Source organism: Mesoplodon bidens (genome assembly GCF_964165515.1).
Source record: "Mesoplodon bidens genome assembly, chromosome: 7".
In the NCBI taxonomy this organism is placed as follows: Eukaryota; Metazoa; Chordata; class Mammalia; order Artiodactyla; family Ziphiidae; genus Mesoplodon; species Mesoplodon bidens.
The window spans coordinates 53830912-53852874 of NC_138164.1; the positions used below are offsets into that span (position 1 = coordinate 53830912).

Below are 21963 nucleotides of genomic sequence, written 5' to 3' on the forward strand. Positions count from 1 at the left end.
GACTCACCTCTATGAGTAATCTCATATTAATATTTATTTTAACAAGGAAACTGCAGTGTTTTGGACTGTGGTCAAGTTAAAGAAAGTTGAGCTCCCTCAGCAACCACAAAACCAATAAATATAGGCAAAATTTGGCTCCTCGGTCTCTAGACTTTTACTTTAGTCTTTGAAGTCTAGGGTGCTTTCTTGGCAGCCTGAAATTCTGCATACTAAATTCTAAGATTGTCTAGAAATTAGGACCATTTGGGGGCGTTTCCAGACTTTTTTTTTAACTACTCCAATCATTGTTGTTATTTTGTTTGGGTTTTTGTCTTCAGGTAAGTTGAAGACATTCTTCTGTGATCAAAAAAAAAAAAAAAGACAAAATCAGTTAAAAGTAAAATCTCTATGAATATCAAAAGACCTAATAGAATACTATGTTGTGCATATTCTTTTACCTATGAAGATTATCATTTCATCAAAAGCTAAAATTGTAAATAATAGTAATAACAAAGACTTGGATGTTACAAAACTGCATAAAGCTGCAGTATCATAGCAAAATATCTTAAAATCACATCATGTTTTCTCCACTAGTAGATTTCTTAAAAGATTCTATTAAAGGTATACTATCAAGTGGAACTTCTATGTAGTAGAGGTATGGGGAGGAGATGTCTAAATCTGAAGATCCAGCATGGAAACTATGCTTGGGTTATAAATCTGGAAAGGGGGGTGGGATGAGGCATATGCCACTGTTAGACATCAGAGATGATGTGAACTCACCATGGGTATTGACTAGTGTCTAGGCAGAGGCAAGAGGCAAACCTGATGCCAGTGTGGACAGAAACATGGCTTTGTCTGTGGGAGATCTTGACCTATGTCTGAAATCCAAGTGCAGGTAGATCAAAGCACTAAGATGCTCAGTGAAAATGACACAATGATACTTCAGTGAGTGAGCTGGGTAGCCTGCATCTGCATGGGGAGAAATGTCATGTGGTGCCAACCAGAGCTGGGGAACACTTCAAACTTTACCAGAAGCAAGAGAATATTCCCATCCTTGCTCCCACCTCTGTATGTCCACTTTTTTTTTTTTTTTTTTTTTTTTTTTTGCTGTACGCGGGCCTCTCACTGCTGTGGCCTCTTCCGTTGCGGAGCACAGGCTCCGGACACACAGGCTCCGCGGCCATGGCTCGCGGGCCCAGCCGCTCCGCGGCATGTGGGATCCTCCGGGATAGGGGCACGAACCCGTGTCCCCTGCATCGGCAGGCGGACTCCCAACCACTGCGCCACCAGGGAAGCCCTCCACTTTTTAATACCGCCTCATGGGAAGAGTCATTGCTAACCTGATTGATAAAGACCAGGACCTCTAGTAGGCCTTATTTTACTGGTGAGTGGAGTTACTCTGCATTTAAGCTCAGGACTTATTCATGGCACTCAACTGTCAGCTTTCTGCCTCAGATCCTGGCATGGCCTGGTCCCTAGAGGCACTGTAGCCATCCTCATCCATCACTTCCACACTATATATGTGGTTAGATAAGTGGACGTGTGGCTCCCGTTGCATCCTTTTTTGGACAGTAGTTAGGCCTCCAGCCTTAAGCCCTATGCCCAAAGCAGCTTCCACAGAGAGCCCTGCATTGGGGTTTATTGGCTGATATAAATAAAGTGTGGGTAGAGGCAGAGATCATTATCCTTTTTACACTATCTATACTTCCTTTATTCTCCTTTTCTAGAATGATGGCTTGGGAAGCACCAATGTAATCTGCATTTATCTGGCTCTGTTGAAGCAGAATCCTACTCCTTGGGGAAAAAAAAAAAAAGTAACCCTCCATGTTTCTCCAGAAGCAGGCAACTCAGATGTGTTCACGAGCAAGTATGGTCACCTTCCACCTGGCACTGAGTTTCTTCCCACTGCTCTGGGTCTAATTCCACTCCAGTAAGTGCTATCATATCTTCCATTAGGCACTCTGGCCACTTCTGCTTGTTTCTTCCTTTTCCCACCAAGCACCAGGACTGTTTCCTCTAGGTATCAATAAATCTACCAGACACCACAGTCTCTACTGAGTACTGTTTCTATTTCCTCGGGGAACTGCCACACCAACAAGACACCGCTGACTTTGCCAGACTCTGCTGCTGCTTCCCTGATAATATCCTCCGTGGCATCTACCAGCAATGCTACTTCTATTGATGACACCTTGTCTACTAGAGACTGCTGCTTTTTCCTCTAGTCACCACAAAATTCTGCAGGCACTGCCATCTCTACCAGCTATTATTGCAGTTGCCTGACACCAGTGCTGATGCACTGGAATCCCTGATGTACCAAAGCTTAGGAATGTGCTGGATAGGCTTGCTGGATTTAGCAAAACAAACACCAGGATGCCCAGTTAAATTTGAATTTCTGGTAAACAATAAATAATATTTTAGTCCCAGTTATTTGTGTGAAGTAACATTTGGGACATAGTTACACACACAAAAAATCTGTTGTATACCTGAAATTCAAATTTAACTGGGCATCCTGTATTTTATCTAGTAACCCTAGTGTGAAACAAGTGGATGATTAGTGCTTCTCTCTCCATTTGTGATTACATCCATTTGAAATGGACCAAACCAGTACTTACCATAACCTAATATACTGACTTTTTAGTGCAGACAGCTGTTGCAATTTTTATTAACATCCCTCTATAAATCTATGACATGGACTTGATTCCATGGGAATTGGTTCATGGATAAAATCTACTTAAAATCACCTCATTCCAGCCTACTCTCCATCCCATGACAAAGGCTTTATTAGGCAATCATTCATAATGGCCTGGCTTCCTTTTCCCTTCAGATGAGTTCTCTCCATAGAGGAAAAAAAGAGCAAGAGAGGAGGAGGTTATCCCAACCAGATATTAAAACATATTATAAAGCCCCTATAATTAAAACAATGCAGTACTAGTACATGAAAAGACTGATCAAGATTTAAAATCTTGTAATATTAAATTTAAATTAAGAATATCAGTATGAACTCTAGATTGTTATTTTCTTTTCAATTTCCCTAGTTCTGTCTACTGAAAAAGACTAGAAGTAATGAAAATCCAATAGCTATGGATCTATCTAGTGACCAGATTCGATCTCTACATACCATTCCCCAGTAAAAGGATCCAGAATTCCTTGGAGGAATGGTAGTTCCAGATCTGGAGCAGGAAATATAGAAGATAAGCCAGGGACCAGAATGTAAGCAAGCTATAAAATTCTTGTCAAAAAGACCATATACTGTGACTACCATTGGCTAAATATGGGACAATATAAATATCAAAAGTAATAAATGCAATTGATCAAATATATAAAACCCATGAATTCATAATTATACTAAAAACGTTAAAATTCCACACATTGGACACAATTGCAAGTAACTAGGTACCAACTCCTTAAGAGGAAAGAATTTGGTATTTCTCCTGTCTTTCCTGTATGGAAGTATTTCAGTGTAACCAAATAGCCTTGGTTCACAAGGAAAAGTTTTTTACAGAAGTGATGTTACTAAGTTCTGATAATTAGAAAATCACCCTAGTTTTGTAATCCCTAATAAAATGGATTCAGACTACCACCATAATGGATAAAGGCATTAGATGAAATATTGATGGGAACCCCAGTGATCAGTCTTAATAAAGCAGATATCACGGGCCTCCTGATGTGATGCAGCATGAAGCACACAGCACAACCTATGAAGTATTCATGCCAAAACAGTTGAACATGAAACAAATCAAGCCTTTAAAGCCAAACTGCATATATGGGAAATATGGCAAGAAAAGGGAACAAGGTAAATGGAAGAAAACAGATAAATCCAGAATGTAGGGAGAGTCTATACAACCACTGACCCAGAGTGATAGTCCTTATGCGTTTAGGTAGCTAAACCTTGGTCCTTCGTTATTCAATCAAACACTCACCTAAGTGTTGCTGTGAAGGTATTTTGTAAATGTAATTAAAGTCTGTAATCAGTTGACTTTAGGTAAGGGAGATTATCCTAGATAATCTGGGTAGGTCTGATTCAATCAGCTGAAAGAATTTAAGAGCAAAGCTGAGGCTTCCTAGAAGAAATTCTGAGTGTGGTGGTTTCCACTCAGGCCCAAGAGCTCCAGCCTGCCCTTCCTGACAGCTTGCTCTATGGATTTCCAGCTAAGCCCAATAGCCCCGACCACTAAATCAATTCCTTGCAATAAACTTCTTAGTTTATACTTCCTACTTGCTCTGTTTCTCTGGTTGAACCCTAACACACCCAGTTTTTGTAACAAGTTGATAGTATGAAAAAAGCAGGAGAGACAGACTGTTCTAAATTTTAAAAACCTTAAAATTTAATGATCAAATGCAATGAGAGGCCATAAAGGGCTACGCTGAGATCAGTGATCACAGGACATAGTGAGGAAGGATTGTTTGGATCCTAATCCAAAACAAATTAGTACAAATTTACTATCTGTAAAAAGACTTTTTTTTTTTTTACACAATCTGGGAAATGTAATTATGGACCAGCTGCTTCTAGTCCTTGTTTTCCATGTAGCAGAGTGATAAACTGACCTGGGTTTTGCTCTCCTGGGATAGACTTTATCATTTCCCGTTCATCTGTCTCTCTGACAACAAGGACCCAAAAAAACCAAGGTGAAGAGCTTCCAGGATTGGAGCAAGTAATCTCTATGTTGTTCTTGAACTTTCTCCCTTCATTTCCCCCAGCCCGGTCTGTACGCATTGGATTGATCCTTCCTTAGACTATACGTGATAATGGTAAGGTTTGAGGCTCACATTTGCACAAGGAGAAACAAGACTTCTTTCATCTGTAGTATTATTAGGCCCAGCTGGTTTAGGAAAAAGACTTCTAGAGGGAAGAGCTTAAAGGAACAGAGACGGCTAATTGCTGGAAGTAAAACATTGTTGTGAAAGGATCTGACAGGGAGGGAAGAGAATGTTAACTTGTCTCTTAGCCAAAAAAGGTTGTCAGGGAAGTGGATTCCTCTGGTTTCAGTAAGGTAGAAAGTGTTCAAAGAAAAAGCAGAAAATGGCAGAGGAGTTGTTGGCAGGAAAACGGGAATTCCTAGGGTCAAACTGAGATGGCTGAGGCAGAGAAGAAGCTTGCTTAAGGTAAGGGATGAGTTATGACAAAGGTAAGTGGGCCATGAAGAGTTGTGTTAAGATCAGTGATCACAGAACATGGTGATGAAGGATTGTTGGGGAGGGTGCTCGGAGGTGGCTTGGATTGACCGGATAACGCTGGGGATAGATAGTATACAGAGCTGACTCTCCCCAAGATCCAGATAGATCTTTGGGGCAATGGGGTGGTAAATTCATCCATTTAAAACAGTTCCCAAACACTAAGGCCCATTTTGTTGACCTGCTCTGGCTTAATATTGAGTACCAGCACCTTAATGATGTAGACTTAAAAGATAATATTTTAAGTTGCTTGGTCTGGCAGCAAGATACAAGATAGACTGAATAAATATGTTTCAGGGTAGGTTGATCGGCTAAGGTATACTAATCTATCTGTGGAGGTGGATCTAACATGGAACTTAGACTGAGATGATAGGAATAAACAAGAATGGGTTAAACCCAGTAGTAAAATACAGTAGCTAAAACGTGAGGTTCTGAAATCAGACAGTGGGTTTGAATCCCTGCTCTGCCACGTATGCACTATATGAACTTGGGCAAGTTATTTCACCTCTCTAGGACTCTTTTCTCGTCTGTAAAATTGAGATGATCTTAGTAGCTTTAAAATCTGTCTTTTAGGACCATTGTGAGGCTTACAGGAGATACTATATAGAGAACACTAAGAACGCAAAAAAAAAAGGATTAAAAAAATGAGAAGAAATTTTAAAGAATGTACAGGATACCATGACAGAATGCTTTAGGAGACAGAAAGAAATCTCTTCATATGATTGAGCCTGGGAGACCAGAAGGAATATTGAGGCCACTTTGATATAGAAATTGTTGAGTTCAGGTGCCATTACTGTGGTATTCATTCCTATGGGAGATACCCTATGTAATTAGGGAAGTACAGGACTGATACACCAATGAATGTTAACAACTGGCAATGTTGATTTGGGAATCATCTGTATACAGGTGATAATTGAAGCTAGGAGTGCATGAGCTCTCCAAATGTTTAACAAATAAAAGCAGAGGGCTGAGGCCAGAGCTTGAGAAGCAGCAGCCTGAGAGGAGGGATCAATCAGATGTAAAAACCTCAAAGTGCAGCATCCTGGAAGAGGATGCTTTCATCTCAGCTGTAGGTGACTCGTCGCTCCTCTGTATTCTACACTGATCTAATTAAAAGCAGTAATTAGAGCGAAAGCAGTACATTGTGAGGGGAAAGCACTAGACTAGTGGCCAGAAAATCTGGATTCTAACCCAATTTAGTTAACTTGCTCTGTAGTCCTTAGTTGAATCATTTCCCACCTTTGGATCTCAGTTTCCTCATCTATAAAAGAAAAATGTTAGACCAGATGATTTATTAGACAGTTCTTTCGACTTTATGATTTTATGAATTACATACAGGAAGTTAAAAATGTTTACAATCCATAGCCACTGAAAGCCTTCCTCATATATTCCCACAGTCCTGTCACAGATGTTTAGTGACCTTACGAAAAGCAGGAGACATTGGACATACTTTCCTAGAAAAGTATTTCGAAAGTCTCTCAAATTTTCCTGGTCTTCACAACAGGACGGTGTTTACTACAATTTTATTGAAGCCTCTGTGCTTTAACTGGAAAATACCTATATAAACTATGACAACCTGAATACACATTACAAATTGCAAGATTCATTATAAAAGGATCCTTCTTATAAAAGGATTGCCTTAGAGGTTTCTTCTCCCATAACTCTTCTTCAAAGTTTTTCTTGAAATTATAGTTGGGGCTTCCCTGGTGGCGCAGTGGTTGAGAGTCCGCCTGCCGATGCAGGGGACACGGGTTTGTGCCCCGGTCCGGGAAGATCCCACATGTCGCAGAGCAGCTAGGCCCGTGAGCCATGGCTGCTGAGCCTGCGCGTCCGGAGCCTGTGCTCCGCAATGGGAGAGGCCACGACAGTGAGAGGCCCGTGTACCGCAAAAAAAAAAAAAAAATTATAGTTGATTTACAAGTTTGTGTTAGTTTCAGGTGTACAGCATAGTGATTCAGTGATATATATATTCAGATTCTTTTCCACTATAGGTTATTACAAGATATTGAATACAGTTGGGCCTTGTTGTTTATCTATTTTATATTTAGTAGTGTGTATCTGTTAATCCCAAACTCCTAATTTCTCCCTCCCCCCATAACTGTTAATATTTATATTTATGGTTTCCTACAAACATTCTTCCTACACTTTTTCTATATACGAAAGAAAAATAAAGGCTTCCTTATCTTGCTACAAAACAACTTCATAAGACCTATTCCAGAGAGAATCCTAACCTCTTCTATTATGGTTTTTAAGATAATCCTTATTACTGTCCTATTGTTTTACATTCTAGCTAATTCATTATGCTTGTGCAAAGTTAAGAAAAAAGCTGTAGTGATGAGAAAGAACTATCTAGAGATGTCAATAATAACACTAAATTAATACTAATTTTTAAATATTTTAGTCTTGTAGTCTTGCCTATAGTCTAATCCTCACTATACTCTCCATGAGGTATAGAAGAGTATTGGCCCTCTTTTACAAAATTTTTTTTTTTTGGACTTCCCTGGTGGCGCAGTGGTTAAGAATCCACCTGTCAGTGCAGGGACGATCCCTGATCCTGGTTTGATCCCTAGTCTGGGAAGATCCCACATGCTGCAAAGCAACTAACCCCTTGCGCCACAACTACTGAGCCTGCAGCCTAGAGCCAAATCCAAGATTTGGCAAATCACTAAGATTTTTCTCCTATGTTCTCTCTATAAGGTTTATAATTTTAGCACTTAAATTTAGATTTATGATCCATTTTTAGTTAATTTTTGCATATGATATAAGGACAGGATCAAGATTCTTTTCTTTATTTTTATTTTTAGCATATGCTATCCAGTTGTTCCAGCATCATTTGTTGAAAAGATTATCCTTCCCCCATTGAACTGCTTTGGCATATTTCTTGAAAATCAGTTGACCATATTTGTGTAGGTCTGTCTCTGCACTCTATTCTGTTACATTGCTCTATTTGCCTGTCTTTACACCAGTACCACACTGTGTTGATTGCTGTGTCTCTTATAAAGTCTTGAAGTCTGGTAGTCTAAGTCCCTCAACTTTGTTTTTCCTTTTTTTTTTTTTGCGGTACGCAGGCCACTGCTGTGGCCTCTCGTGTTGCGGAGCACAGGCTCCGGACGCGCAGGCCCAGCGGCCATGGCTCACAGGCCCAGCCTCTCCGCGGCATGTGGGATCTTCCCTGACCGGGGCACGAACCTGTGTCCCGTGCATCGGCAGGCGGACTCTCAACCACTGCGCCACCAGGGAAGCCCTCAACTTTGTTTTTCTTGATCAAAGTTTGGGCTACTCTAGGTAGCATCTTCATAGAAATTTTAGAATCAGCTTGGTAATTCCCACAAAATGAACCTGCTATGATTTTTATTGGACTTGCCCTAAGTCTATAGATCGATTCAGAGAAAAATGACATTTTAAAATGATTGAATCTTCTGATCCATGAACATGATATATCTCTGTATTTAGATCATTAATTTCTCTCACAATATTTCAGAGTTTTCAATTTATATGTCTTTCACATTTTGGTCAAATGTATCCCTAAGTTTGTGTATGTGTGTGTTTGTTTTGGGGGTTTTTTGCTGCTAAATGGTATTTAAAACATTTCAAAGTCTAATTCTTCATTGTTAGTATAGAGAAATAAACTGATTTTTATACACTGACTTGGTATCCTTCGAAACTCACTTCTAGTTCTAGTAGATTTTTTGTAGTATTCTAAAGTATTATTGTCTGCAAATACAGTGTTCTTTCTTTCTTTCCAATGTAATGCCTTTTTAAAAGTTCTTTGTCTGGTTTTGTTGCACTGACTAGAACCTCGAACACTACATTTAACTGAAAGCAATTTTTTTCAGAGAAATAGTCCTGACTCCTGGCCCAGATTAGGTTCAACTATAGGACCTTGTTGAATTTAATTAGATTTTTAAAAATCATTATGTATGGTTCATCATTAGGCTGTTAGTTTTTACCACATTCATATGTTCATCAAATGTTCAAATGTTGAACAATTACTGCATGCCAGGCTTTGTGCTGGTTGTCAGGGAGACAATCCTCAGTACACTCTCCATAAGGTATATAAAAGGAGTACACATAACACAACACTGTAAATCAACTATACTTCAATAAAAAAATTTCTTAAAGGGATACACAGACACATGGATCTGGCCCTAATGAAGTCTCACCACCTCACTGAGGCAGTTTAGAACAAGAGTTAAAAAACACAGGCTCAGGGTTTCCCTGGTGGCACAGTGGTTAAGAATCCCCCTGCCAATTCAGCGGACACGGTTTCGAGCCTTGGTCTGGGAAGATCCCAAATGCCGCGGAGCAACTAAACCTGTGTGCCACAACTACTGAGCCTGTGCTCTAGAGCCCGCAAGCCACAACAAGAGAAGCCACGGCAGTGAGAAGCCCACGCACCGCAACAAAGAGTAGCCCCCGATGACTGCAACTAGAGAAAGCCTATGCGCAGCAACGAAGACCCAATGCAGCCAAAAATAAATAAATTAAATAAATAAATTTAAAAATATATATTTTTTAAAAAGCACAGGCTCAGGGTTCAGTCAGCTTGCGTTTGAATCTGCCTCTGCTCCTTACTGATTGGTTGACCTTGGAAAACTTGACTTTCTTAAGCCTGTTTCTTCAACTGTAAAATGAGAGTATTAATACCTACCTCATAGGACTGCTGTGTGGATTAAATGAATTAATACCTTTAAAGTACTCAGAACAGGGCTTGGCACATAGTAAATTGTCAACAAATATATCTATTATTAGAGGGCAAGATTAGTTCTTGCAAGGTAAATCTACAAATGACTGGGGAAGGATGTGTGGCAACATGCACAAGCATAAGACGTAGTTTAATTTAGCTGCTAAGCATAAAGGCGATAGTGAGAGTCATACCTGGGTCTAAACCCTTGCTCTGCTGTTTATTGGCTGTGCAACTTTAAGCGAACTATTTAAACAAGAGCAATGCCTATAAAGTGCCTAGTATAGTATTTGGCACACAACAGATGCTTAATATACAGCAATTATCCACTACGGACGTTCTGAAAAGCCATGATCTCACCAACATGTGTTCATAATAATAATAGTTGCCATTTACTAGGGCTTACCATTTTGGACTCTCTGCTGGTTACTTCCTATATATTCTCTCTCTTTTTTTGTGTGTGTGTGGTACGCGGGCCTCTTACTGTTGTGGCCTCTCGTGTTGCGGAGCACAGGCTCCGGACGCGCAGGCTCAGCGTCCATGGCTCACGGGCCTAGCCACTCCGCGGCATGTGGGATCTTCCCGGACCGGGGCACGAACCCGTGTCCCCTGCATCGGCAGGCGGACTCTCAACCACTGCACCACCAGGAAAGCCCCTATATATTCTCTTTTATGCTTCTTAATCTAGCTAGGTGAGCATAATGGGCCCCTTTCATGATAAAGAAACGAAATGATCTTTGTGTAGCTATAACCAGTGGGAGGTTGGAGGCCTAATAAGTAGTGGCTTGGAATCCAAGCCTTGACCAAACCGGGGCTCGCAGTGCCTTTGCCACTCGCTGGGCTCTCGCTCAGGGGATGGGGCCAGGAGAGCCGGCACCCGCCAGGCCGCACCCACTAAGGCCCCACGGAGCCTTAGCCTCGAGGAGCCTGCCAGGCGAGGCCTCTTCCGCCGCCCCTAGGGCACGGCCCCCTCCTTGGCCTCCGCCGCCACACTTCCCTATCGGATGGCCTCCGGGACCGGGGCCTCGCAGGTCCTCAGGAGAAGCTGAGCCAGCTAGCAGAAATTCTGGGGAGGAAGGTTGGGCACCGTCTCTAAGCAACGCGCTGGGGCGGGTTGGGGGGGGAGGTGCACGCCTTGTACGTCACCGATGTGCGACCGGGTAGCGGCCGGAGCCGTCGCCGCCGCCTGCGGGTCTGAGAGGCTGGCTGAGGCGGCGCCGCTGCTGCCGGAAGCGCGATGCCTTGAACCTGGGGTGAGCTCCGTAGCGCTGGTCTGTCGCCGCTTCCCCTGCGCTGCTCCACAGCCCTTGGACAGGGAGGAGAAACGCCGGCCAGGCCTCGACTGCCGCGCCGGGCTTCCGTGGGGAGACAAGCCCCGACCCGCCGCCGCCGTCTCTAGGCCTCGGCTTAGGGTGTGGAGCTGGCTTGGAAGGCCCTTCCGTGGTCGCACTGTCTCTAAGCCAGTGGTTTCCCGTGACAGAGCGTGGAAGGGGCTTGTCCCGTTCTGGGGGGGAGTGGTTCTGGGGGATCAGGAGACAGCTTTTCCTCCTCGAGCGCGGATCCGCTTTTGAATGTTGCCGCCGGCGCAGTCAGTCGGCCCTCGGACGTAGCTGTTGGTGCAGGTGCGAGTGCAGGTGCGCTTGAGGCGGGGTGGTGGCGGAAGAGTGGTGGGTGTGTTGAGTTAACGCGCGAGTGAGGCTAGAAACGTGTGCGCGCCCCCCACCCTGGACACCCCAGTTAGAAACCCTTGCCTGGGTGATGGCTCAGAAATGGCCAAGTCGGTCTACTTAACCCGTCCTCCCGTTCTAAATTAGCTTAGGCTGCTCCCCTTGCCAAAGACCTGGCCTTGTCGAACCAGCCACCGTGAGACCCGGCAGAGACCAGAAGTTTTCTGGCTACTAATTGTAGTATTCATTCTTGGAAAGGAAACTTTCTGTGTCGCTTTTGAAATGATTTCTTTGTTATTTTTATCGTGTTACAGAATGTGAGTTTACTATTATTGTTCAAATTTATCCCCAGCCCCTTTAAAATTGCAGTGTACGTCCGTGTTCTGACCCTGTCCTATTTCACCGTGCCAGGTGATGCAGTTCTCATCTCTGGCGTATTTCTAAAGCGGCCGTGACACTTCCTATGGCTTATAACTCTTAGATCTTATGCATGAAGTGCTTCTTTTCCACCTCCCCCCCTCCCTGCGCGCCCATTCTTCCTGCTGTAAAATGAGCTCCAAACGTTCTGAATTTCATCTGAAACATGAGGTGCCCCGGACTAACGATCCTAAATTAGTCGCCTCTATATTGGAAAGCCTTCTGAGAAGTGATGCTTTCTGAATTCAGAACTCAAAAATAGTATGAATATTTCTCCTTTCCTCTGATGCTGCCTGGCTGCAGTTTCTAAATATTTCCCTCCAGGATATGGTTGTGTGTTTCCAAAATGTGTTCTTTGTCATTTGATAAAAGTGAGTTTTATATTTGGTGTGTGTTGTCTGATCCTTCTAAGTTCGCATTTAAGCACTTGACACACTTCCTTTCCCTTTCTCTTCCCCAAAAAGCAGAGAATGTCCAGAGAGAATTCTTACAAGTCTAGTTAGTGCATTTTTCCACATATTAAATGTATTTAGTAAACACCCTGGTGATATCAGAAACCCATATTTTCAGTCTCCAAGTACTATCCTTTTGTAGTTTTTCTTTGCATAAAGTTTTTGTCTGATTAGGGTCTTTGACCCCAGAACAGGCATTCTAGACTCTACAGTGGCTCTGACTAGTCTGATAGTTTCACTATGGTCTGTAATAACTGCTGTTATTTTCTTGTCTTGCAGGACAGCTGATAATCAGTTTACAGATCTAGAGTTTGAGTAAACAATGAGTAATAAAATAGGGACCTAGTTTTTAGTACTTAGTGTTTTTCACTGATGCTAAAACGGATTTAACAGTGAAAATAGTTGATGATTATTTCAACTATAAATATCTCTCCTGTAAGTAAAGAAGTTGATACAAAATTTCATGGAGGTCTCAGAGAGGTTTTCTAAATCCTACAGTATTTGTGAGCTAGTCATCTTGTACTTCCAGGCTTTTCATCTTTGCTTTAATCCTTTTATGAATGGATATGGTTTAAATTTTCATCAAGGTTTTTTTTTTCCAGTTACCCATGATGTGATTTTTATAGCTTTACAAAGAATATTTGAACTACAGCAATTCATTTTGTTAGAAAAAGCACTGATCAAGTGTATGTCACCACCCACTAGGGAATGTGGCATTTTTGGAATCCTTGATATTCTTATGAGTTTCAAAATAACAATTATTCTTTATTTAGAAAATCCTTCAAATGTTTTTTTGAAAGCACATTGTTGTCCTGCTTGAAAGGACTAAATTATAGGGGCACAATAGTATGAGAGCTGCCAGTTCTTTGAGAAGTCTTGACCAGAGATTTATCTTTTGCTGAATTCTATGCCAGTGGTTTGCAAATTAAGTTCCTATTCAATACTGCTGTTTCATGATCTAGAGGGAAGTATTTTGCTTATACCAAATAATGAAAATTTCTCAATTTACATAAACATTAATGATACATTTTTACAATTTTATATTTTTTCTTCCATGTATTTTTTTAACTTCAGCTTCTCTGCAACTAGTAGATGACTGAACAAGTTAACAAAACCCAAAAGAATACCAAGTTAATAAAAAACCAGAAACTGTCAGCAATATTTACTGTATCCATTCATAAACATTTATTGTGTGCTTATGTATCTGCCAGAAGAGAGAACACAGCTACTACCCTCAAGGAGCTCACAGAGGGGGATGGTCAAGTGACCTAACTGATGATATGTGCTGTGATAGAAGAATGTGTCTAGTCACCAAAGACGAACATTGAAAAACCTGTGGCGGGTGACTAGAGGGTGGCCTCAGCAGATTGTTTCATGAACGTGCATGCACCCTTGATTGTGGTTTTATTGCATCTAGATCACAGAGTCATATTTTTATGCCCATGATGGACATTGACATTTATCATTTTATGGTATTCAAAATGAACTGTAAATCCTGGGCCCTCTCCACTGAACCAGGTTGAGAACCAATTTTCCATGCTCTTTCAGTAGTCTCTAGATAGTGTTCCCTTTTAATCTGAGGAGTTAATAATCAGGTTTCCCAAATACCTGATACCAAGTGGAATTATAAGATAACAAGTTAATATGCTACCTCAAATTATAAATTTTACTCAAAGTTAGGACACCAGTTCAAAACAATGCAGAAACAAAAGGGACCATTTTCTTTTTTTCGGGTGGGGGGGTACTGTTTATTGAGGTATAATTGATGTCAATATTATATAAGTTTCAGGTGTACAACATAGTGATTTATAATTTTTAAAGGTTATACTCCATTTATAGTTATTATAAAATATTGGCTATATTCCCTTTGTTGTACAATATATCCTCGTAGCTTACCCATTTTATACACAATAGTTTGTATGTCTTAATCCCCTATCCCTATCTTGCCCCTCCCCTTTTCCCCCTCCCCACTGGTAACCACCAGTTTGTTCTGTTATATCTGTGAGTCTGTTTCTTTTTTGTTATATTCACTAGTTTATTTTTTTAGATTCCATATATTAGTGATGCATATGGTGTTTGTTTTTCTCTGTCTGACTTCAGTTTCAGGTGTACAGCAAAGTGAATCAGTTATACATATACATATATCCACTCTTTTTTAGATTCTTTTCCCATATAGGCCATTACAGTGTACTGAGTAGTGTTCCCTGTGCTATACAGTAGGCCAGTATTAGTTAACTATTTTATATATAGTAGTGTGTATATGTCTTTTTTTTTTTTTTTTAAGAAGATGTTCGGGGTAGGAGTTTATTTATTTATTTATTTTTGCTGTGTTGGGTCTTCGTTTCTGTGCGAGGGCTTTCTCTAGTTGTGGCAAGTGGGGGCCACTCTTCATTGCGGTGAGCGGGCCTCTCACTATCGCGGGCTCTCTTGTTGCGGAGCACAGGCTCCAGACGCGCAGGCTCAGTAGTTGTGGCTCACGGACCTAGTTGCTCCGCGGCATGTGGGATCCTCCCAGACCAGGGCTCGAACCCGTGTCCCCTGCATTAGCAGGCAGATTCTCAACCACTGCGCCACCAGGGAAGCCCATGTAGTGTGTATATGTCAATCCCAATCTCCCAATTTATCCCTCTCCCCCTTTCCCCTTGGTAACCATAAGTTTGTTTCCTACATCTGTGACTCTTTCTATTTTGTAAATAAGTTCATTTGTACCATTTTTTTAGATTTCACATATAAGTGATATCATATGATATTTGTCTTTCTCTGTCTGACTTAAATCAGTCAGTATGACAGACTCTAGATCCATCCATGTTGCTGCCAATGGCATTATATTTCGTTCTTTTTTATGGCTGAGTAATATTCCATTGTATATATGTACCACATATTCTTTATCCATTCATCCACTGATGGAGATTTAGGTTGCTTCCATGTCCTGGCTATTGTAAATAGCACTGCAGTGGATATTGGGGTGCATGTATGTTTTCAAATTATAGTTTTCTCTGCATATATGCCCAGGAGTGGGATTGTTGGATCATATGGTAGCTCTATTTTTAGTTTTTTAAGGAACCTTCATTTTGTTCTCCATAGTAGCTGTACCAATTTACATTCCCACCAAGAGTGTAGGAGGGTTCCCTTTTCTCCACACCCTCTCCTGCATTTATTGTTTGTAGATTTTTTGATGATAGCCATTCTGACTGGTGTGAGGTGTAGGTTTGATTTCATTTCTCTAATAATTAGTGATGTTGAGCATCTTTTCTTGTGCTTGTTTGGCCATCTGTATGTCTTCTTTGGAGAAATGTCTGTTTAGGTCTGCACATTTTTTGATTGGGTTGTTTGTTTTTTGAAATAGAGCTACATGAACTGTTTGTATATTTTGGAGATTAATCCCTTGTCAGTTGCTTCCTTTGCAAATATTTTCTCCCATTCTGTGGGTTGTCTTTTCGCGTTTATGGTTTGCTGTGCAAAACCTTTTAAGTTTAATTAGGTCCCGTTTGTTTATTTTTGTTTTTCTTTTCATTACTCTAGAAGGTGGATCAAAAAAGATCTTGCTGCGATTTACATCAAAGAGTGTTTTGCCTATGTTTTCCTCTACGAGTTTTATAGTGTCTGGCCTTACATTTAGGTCTTTAATCCATTTTGAGTTTATTTTTGTGCATGGTGTTAGAAAATGTTCTAATTTCATTCTTTTACATGTAGCTGTCCAGTTTTCCCAGCACCATTTATTGAAGAGACTGTCTTTTCTCCATTGTATATTCTTGCCTCCTTTGTTGTAGATTAATTGACCATAGGTGCATGGGTTTATCTCTGGGTTTTCTATCCTGTTCCATTGATCTATATTTCTGTTTTTGCACCAGTGCCATACTGTGTTGATTACTGTAGCTTTGTAGTTTAGTCTGAAGTCAGGGAGCCTGATTCCTCCAACTCCATTTTTCTTTCTGAAGATTGTTTTTACTATTCGGGGTCTTTATGTTTCCATACAAATTAAAAAAAAAAATTTGTTCTAGTTTTTGAAAAATGCCATTGGTAATTTGATAGGAATTGCATTGACTCTATAGATTGCCTTTGGTAGTATAGTCATTTTGACAATATTGATTCTTCCAATCCAAGAACATGGTATATCTTTCCATCTGTGTGATCTTTGGTTCCTTTCATCAGCATCTTATAGTTTTCAGAGTACAGGTCTTTTGCCTCCTTAGGTAGGTTTATTCCTACGTATTTTATTCTTTTTGCTGCAATGGTAAATGGAATTGTTCCCTTAATTTCTCTTTCTGATCTTTTGTTGTTAGTGTATAGGAATGCAAGAGATTTCTGTGTATTAATTTTGTATCCTGAAACTTTACCAAATTCATTGATGAGCTCTAGTAGTTTTCTAGTAGCATCTGTAGGATTTTCTATGTATAGTATCTTGTCATCTTCAAACAGTGACAGTTTTACTTCTTCTTTTCCAATTTGGATTCCTTTTATTTCTTTTTCTTCTCTGATTGCCGTGGCTAGGACTTCCAAAACTACGTTGAATGAAAGTGGTGACAGTGGACATCCTTGTCTTGTTCCTGATCTTAGAGGGAATGCTTTCAGCCTTTCACCATTGAGAAAGATGTTAGCTGTGGGTTTGTCATATATGACCTTTATTATATTGAGGTAAGTTTCCTCTATGCCCACTTGCTGGAGAGTTTTTATCATAAATGGGTGTTGAATTTTGTCAAAAGTTTTTTCTGCATCTATTGAGATGATCATATGGGTTTTATTCTTCAGTTTGTTAGTGTGGTGTATCACTGACTGATTTGTGGATATTGAAGAATCCTTGCATCCCTGGGATAAATCCCACTTGATCATGGTGTATTATCCTTTTAATGTATTGTATTCGACTTGCTAGTATTTTGTTGAGGATTTTTGTGTCTATGTTCTTCAATGATATTGGCCTGTAATTTTCTTTTTTTGTGGTATCTTTGTCTGATTTTGGTATCAGAATGATTGTGGCCTCATAGAATGAGCTTGGGAGTGTTCCTTCCTCTGCAATTTTTAGGAAGAGTCTCAGAAGGATAGGTGTTAACTCTTCTCTAAATGTTTAATAGAATTTGCCTGTGAAGCCATCTGGTCCTGGACTTTTCTTTGTTGGAAGTTTTTAAATTACTGTTTCATTTTCAGTACTTGTGATTGGTTTGTTCATATTTTCTGTTTCTTTCTGGTTCAGTCTTGGAAGGTTGTACCTTTCTAAGAATTTGTCCATTTCTTCTAGGTTGTCCATTTTATTGGCATGTAGTTGTAATAGTCTCTTATGATCCTTTGTATTTCTATGGTGTCAGTTGTAACTTCTATTTCATTTCTAATTTTATTGTTTTGAACCCTCTCCCTTTTTTTCTTGATGAGTCTGGCTAAAGGTTTATCAATTTTGTTTATCCTTTCAAAGAACCAGCTTTTAGGCTCATTGATTTTTTTCTGTTTTCTTCATCTATTTCATTTATTTCTGCTCTGATCTTTATGATTTCTTTCCTTCTACTAACTTTGGGTTTTGTTTGTTCTTCTTTCTCTGGTTGCTTTAGGTGTATGTTGTTTATTTGAGATTTTTCTTGTTTCCTGAGGTAAGATTATATTGCTATAAACTTCCCTCTTAGAACTGCTTTTGCTGTGTCCCATGGGTTTTGGATCTTTGTCTTCCGTTGCAATTGTCTCTAGGTATTTTTTTGATTTCCTCTTTGATTTCTTCAGTGATCTATTGGTTGTTTAGGAACATGTTGTTTAGCCTCCACATATTTGTGTTTTTTACAGTTTTTTCCTGTAATTGACTTCTAGTCTCATAACGTGGTCAGAAAAGATGCTTGATATAATTTCAGTTTTCTTAAATTTGCTGAGGCTTGATGTGTGGCCCAAGAGGTGATCTATCCTGGAGAATGTTTCATGTGCACTTGAGAAGAAACTGTATTCTGCTGCTTTCGGATGGAAGTATATATTTATATATATTCATGCTGCTTTTGGATGTAAATATATATTTATATATATTATATAAATATAAATTAAGTCCATCTGATCTAATGCATCATTTAAGGCCTGTGTTTCCTTATTGATTTTCTGTCTGGATCACCTGTCCATTGATGAAAGTGGGTTGTTAAAGTCCCCCACTATTATTGTGTTACTGTCAGTTTCTCCTTTTATGGTTCTTAGCATTTGCCTTATATATTGAGGTGCTCCTATGTTGGGTGCATATATATTTACGATTGTTATATCTTCTTCTTGGATTGATCCCTTGATCATTATGTAATGTCCTTCTTTGTCCCTTGTAACAGTCTTTATTTTAAAGTCTATTTTGTCTGATATGAGTATTGCTACTCCAGCTTTCTTTTGATTTCCATTTGCATAGGATACCTTTTTCCAATTCCCTCACTTTCAGTCTGTTTGCGTCCCTAGATCTGAAGTGGGTCTCTTATAGACAGCATACATACGGGTCTTGTTTTAGTATCCATGCAGCCAGTCTGTGTCTTTTGGTTGATGTGTTTAATCCATTTACATATAAGGTAATTATTGATATGTATGTTCTTAATGCCATTTTGTTAATTGTTTTGGATTTGTTTTGGTAGGTCTTTTTTCTTCTCTTTTGTTCTCTTGTCTTGTGATTTGGTAACTATCTTTAGTGTTGTGTCTGGATAGCTTTCTCTTTTTTGTGTATGTATCTACTGTAGATTATTGGTTTGCAATTCCTGTGAGGTTTTGATATAGCAATCTATATATATATGATTGTTTAAGTTTCTGGTCTCTTAATTTCTAATGCATTTCCAATATCCTGCATTTGTACTCTCTTCTCACAGTTGCTGGCTTTGATATCATATTTGTGTGTGGATGATTTCCTACCTTTACTTTATATTTGTCTTTACCAGTGAGCTTTCCCATTTGTAATTTTTTTTTCTTATTTTTTTTATTTTCTTTTTCTTTTTTTTTCCTTATTCTTTTTTATTTAAATTTTATTTTTTTATTACTTTCTGCTTTATAACAAAGTGAATCAGTCATACATATACATCTGTTCCCACATCCCTTCCCTCATGCATCTCCCTCCCTCCCACCCTCCCCATCCCACCCCTCCAGGCAGTCACAAAGCACCGAGCTGATCTCCCTGTGCTCTGCGGCTGCTTCCCACTATCTATCTACCTTACGTTTGGTAGTGTATATATGTCCATGCCTCTCTTTCGCTTTGTCACAGCTTACCCTTCCCCCTCCCCATATCCACAAGTCCATTCTCAAGTAGGTCTGTGTCTTTATTCCCGTTTTACCCCTAGGTTCTTCATGACATTTTTTTTTTAAATTCCGTATATATGTGTTAGCATACGGTATTTGTCTTTCTCTTTCTGACTTACTTCACTCTGTATGACAGACTCTAGGTCTATCCACCTCATTACAAATAGCTCAGTTTCGTTTCTTTTTATGGCTGAGTAATATTCCATTGTATATATGTGCCACATCTTCTTTATCCATTCATCCGATGATGGACACTTAGGTTGTTTCCAGCTCCGGGCTATTGTGAATAGAGCTGCAATGAACATTTTGGTACATGTCTCTTTTTGAATTATGGTTTTCTCAGGGTATATGCCTAGTAGTGGGATTGCTGGGTCATATGGTAGTTCTATTTGTAGTTTTTTAAGGAACCTCCATACTGTTCTCCATAGTGGCTGTACCAATTCACATTCCCACCAGCAGTGCAAGAGTGTTCCCTTTTCTCCACACCCTCTCCAGCATTTATTGTTTCTAGATTTCTTGATGATGGCCATTCTGACTGGTGTGAGATGATATCTCATTGTAGTTTTGATTTGCATTTCTCTAATGATTAATGATGTTGAGCATTCTTTCATGTGTTTGTTGGCAGTCTGTATATCTTCTTTGGAGAAATGCCTATTTAAGTCTTCTGCCCATTTTTGGATTGGGTTGTTTGTTTTTCTGCTATTGAGCTGCATGAGCTGTTTATAAATTTTGGAGATTAATCCTTTGTCAGTTGCTTCATTTGCAAATATTTTCTCCCATTCTGAGGGTTGTCTTTTGGTCTTCTTTATGGTTTCCTTTGCTGTGCAAAAGCTTTGAAGTTTCATTAGGTCCCATTTGTTTATCTTTGTTTTTATTTCCATTTCTCTAGGAGGTGGGTCCAAAAGGATCTTGCTGTGATTTATGTCATAGAGTGTTCTACCTATGTTTTCCTCTAAGAGTTTGATAGTTTCTGGCCTTACATTTAAGTCTTTAATCCATTTTGAGCTTATTTTTGTGTATGGTGTTAGGGAATGATCTAATCTCAAACTTTTACATGTCCCTGTCCAGTTTTCCCAGCACCACTTATTGAAGAGGCTGTCCTTTCTCCACTGTACATTCCTGCCTCCTTTATCAAAGATAAGTTGGCCGTATGTGCGTGGGTTTATCTCTGGGCTTTCTATCCTGATCCACTGATCTATCTTTCTGTTTTTATGCCAGTACCACACTGTCTTGATTACTGTAGCTTTGTAGTATAGTCTGAAGTCAGGGAGCCTGATTCCTCCAGCTCCGTTTTTCGTTCTCAAGATTGCTTTGGCTATTCGGGGCCTTTTGTTTTTCCAAACAAATTTTGAAATTTTTTGTTCTAGTTCTGTGAAAAATGCCAGTGGTAGTTTGATAGGGATTGCATTGAATCTGTAGATTGCTTTGGGTAGTAGAGTCATTTTGACAATATTGATTCTTCCAATCCAGGAGCATGGTATATCTCTCCATCTATTTGTATCATCTTTAATTTCTTTCATCAGTGTCTTATAATTTTCTGCATACAGGTCTTTTGTCTCCTTAGGTAGGTTTATTCCTAGATATTTTATTCTTTTTGTTGCAATGGTAAATGGGAGTGTTTTCTTGATTTCATTTTCAGATTTTTCATCATTAGTGTACAGGAATGCCAGAGATTTCTGTACATTAATTTTGTATCCTGCTACTTTACCAAATTCATTGATTAGCTCTAGTAGTTTTTCGGTAGCATCTTTAGGATTCTCTATGTATAGTATCATGTCATCTGCAAACAGTGACAGCTTTACTTCTTTTTTTCCAATTTGGATTCCTTTTATTTCCTTTTCTTCTCTGATTGCTGTGGCTAAAACTTCCAAAACTATGTTGAATAAGAGTGGTGAGAGTGGGCAACCTTGTCTTGTTCCTGATCTTAGTGGAAATGGTTTCAGTTTTTCACCATTGAGGACAATGTTGGCTGTGGGTTTGTCATATATGGCCTTTATTATGTTGAGGAAAGTTCCCTCTATGCCTACTTTCTGCAGGGTTTTTATCATAAATGGGTGTTGAATTTTGTCGAGAGCTTTCTCTGCATCTATTGAGATGATCATATGGTTTTTCTCCTTCAACTTGTTAATATGGTGTATCACATTGATTGATTTGCGTATATTGAAGAATCCTTGCATTCCTGGAGTAAACCCCACTTGATCATGGTGTATGATCCTTTTAATGTGCTGTTGGATTCTGTTTGCTAGTATTTTGTTGAGGATTTTTGCATCTATGTTCATCAGTGATATTGGCCTGTAGTTTTCTTTCTTTGTGACATCCTTGCCTGGTTTTGGTATCAAGGTGATGGCGGCCTCGTAGAATGAGTTTGGGA

General features: G+C 39.7%; 1 protein-coding gene across 4 annotated transcripts in view; it reads left to right on the plus strand.

Moving 5' to 3' along the window:
* The first annotated feature begins 11006 nt into the window (after positions 1–11006).
* The window catches only part of RNF141 (ring finger protein 141), a 61766-nt gene continuing 50809 nt past the window's right edge, over positions 11007–21963 (plus strand). For 2 of the 4 annotated variants that reach the window (XR_014016211.1, XR_014016212.1), the window contains exon 1: positions 11008–11469. The gene's annotated coding sequence lies outside the window, so the exon portion shown is untranslated. Of the gene's footprint in view, positions 11470–21963 lie in introns of all 4 variants that reach the window. The other 2 variants (XM_081238633.1, XM_081238634.1) reach the window with 2 other exon arrangements.